Source organism: Agelaius phoeniceus, chromosome 8 (genome assembly GCF_051311805.1).
Source record: "Agelaius phoeniceus isolate bAgePho1 chromosome 8, bAgePho1.hap1, whole genome shotgun sequence".
Lineage (NCBI taxonomy): Eukaryota > Metazoa > Chordata > Aves > Passeriformes > Icteridae > Agelaius > Agelaius phoeniceus.
Window position 1 is genome coordinate 5,740,001 of NC_135272.1, and position 2,500 is coordinate 5,742,500.

General features: G+C 53.6%; 1 pseudogene; it reads right to left on the minus strand.

The window, feature by feature from the left end:
• LOC129124138 (28S ribosomal RNA) overlaps positions 1-2,500 on the minus strand; it is an 8,328-nt pseudogene that overhangs the window by 3,510 nt on the left and 2,318 nt on the right.

Consider the following 2,500-nt stretch of genomic DNA (forward strand, 5'->3'; position numbering starts at 1 on the left):
AGCCCTTGCTCATTTCCCGCACGTTCTTTTCAATTTCTTTGGCTGTAATTAAGTCCCTGAAGGCCTTATGGTGGGGCTTCCCTTTAATTTCAAAGTCTCCAAAGACTCTCAAGTCTCACACCAAACTGTCCAGGTGTTTCCCATCTGGCCTTGAATACCGAATAAATTTCACTGGGTGATATATCACAGGACAGACATTCGATGTCGTCCAAAATGATCTTCGCTAATTTCCCCATCTAGATGGAATAAACGCTGAAAGCGGAGGTAGTTACCTCTTTTGATCGCTCTGTCCTTCATCCACTTCTGAAACTGTTTTCTTGGCTGCTCCTCCCGAGTTTCCTTTTGCTTTTCCCCCCCGGAGTGCTGTTCTTATTTGGCTCACTGATTCCAGGCAACCAAAGCAGTCCTGCGCTGTCTGATTGAGCAGTGGTTGCACCTTTTGGCCTTCTAAAAACTGTTCAAATGCTCTGGGGAAGTTGTTAATTGTCCCATCTGATAAACGTTCTTTGATCCTTTTCTGATAACGAGCCTGCAGTCGCCCTGCCCTCTGCTGGCCAACGGTTTCCCGGAGACCGTTATCCCTATCAAAGTGGTGTCCAGATGTCTCTATTGTTCCCTTCCCAGCAGCTGGTCCTCCCGGCTGGTGGTTCCCCCCAAGTCCATTGTTCACAGTTCCTGCCTGGGATTGATGACTTGACCCAGGTTCTGATTTCAAGTTCCCAGCTGCTCCCCCACCCACTCCAGTCTTCCTGAGCAGCATTCTTCTTTTATCACCAATCTGCTTAGCTGTTTTGCTTGTTAAGTGTTCCGATATGAGCTTATTAATGTTTTTGTGACTCTCGAACTGTACCTCCAGCTTGACAAGTAGATCTTCCTCCTCCTTTGTCCAGCATCTTTTGTGGGCTCCTCAGTTTGATGTTTCTTTCGGTTGGGAAGCATCGATCCTCTCCTGGTTTCTAACCAGTGGATGTGCCAATCTTTTGTGTTGTCCTAGGCCAATTTTAGTCATAAAATCTCTACTGCATACCTCACATATCCACTCTCCCACTGGAGGTCCCGCATCCTTCAGACCCTTGCACTTTGCAAAATGACAAACAGTACTGTGATGGTTAAAATCCTCCCTCCCACACTAGGCACACCGAAAGCACACCCTCTTCCTCCCATGAGACCCCTTAAGGTGTTCAATTAGGGCCAACATCGAGTTGACCTGGGTACCACAGCAAGGACATGGTGGATTTTTGTCAGGAACAGTCACCTTCACCATGTCATCCGGTGCTTGTTCACTGCAGACCTCAGGCACTGGAGGCAATGCCTCTGGTGTACCCTCTTCCCCCTTCCCACTGCCTCCCTTCCCAAGTACATTCTGATCATCGTCCTTAGGGGGACTAGGATTTAAGTCATCCCCCTCACTCAGTTGTGGTGTAGGCTGTTCAAACACCTCAGGAAACCCATTCAACACCCCCCCATTAACAGAAACATGAACCACCCCCTGTACATGCTCCTGCAGATCTGACCTATATAGTTCTAAAGAGAAATTCACCAGCAAGTCCAATTCATTTTCTGTCAATTTGGTGGTTGTAGATGTTACAAAATCATCTCAGGAGGTCTGAGTGCCCACCGATACCCCAGTAAGGTGTAACAGCTGCCCCCAGTTTCCTCCTCCGAGAAACGGATTTGGATTTGGAATAGCCGAGTCATGACCGGATTCAACATCGGGAACGGAATGGGTGGTCAGCCCACCTCCGAACCCGTCGCCCCTGTCCAACCAGGGGGCCAGGTTTCAGGTAGTAAGAGAGTCCCACTGTTACTCCCACTGTTTACCCACGCTTCATTGAATTTCTTCACTTTGACATTCAGAGCATTGGGCAGAAATCACATCGCGATGCTTTGTTTTAATTAAACAGTCGGATTCTCCTGGTCCGCACCAGTTCTAAGCCGGCTGCTAGGCACCGGCCGAGGCGGGGCGCCAGGCCGGAGACCCCCTCCAGGGACCCTCCCCCGTGCGAACTGCTCGGCTGACGCTGGCCACGGCTGTGCGCCGCGGCGACCCCGCCGGCAGGAACCGACAGGGCAGCGGCGTGCTACGACGATGGTGGCGGTCGCCGATGGGGCGCCGGCCGCGGCAAGGCGGAGGGCAGGTGGAGGGGAGGGCGGGCGATGGCCGCCGCAGCTGGGGCGATCCAAGGGAAGGGCCTGGCGCATGTCCAGAGTCGACGCTGCGCGCACCCGCGCATGCCCCGGCACCCGGGCGGGCCACGCGGAGCGCACTCACCTGCGCGCGGTGCCTCGTCCTGCCACAGGGCGCGCCCGGCCCCGCTTCGCGCCCCAGCCCGACCGACCCAGCCCTTAGAGCCAATCCTTATCCCAACGTTACGGATCCGGCTTGCCAACTTCCGTTACCTACATTGTTCCAACATGCCAGAGGCTGTTCACCTTGGAGACCTGCTGCGGATATGGGTACGGCCCAGTGCGAGTCTTACACCCTCTCCCCCAGATTTTC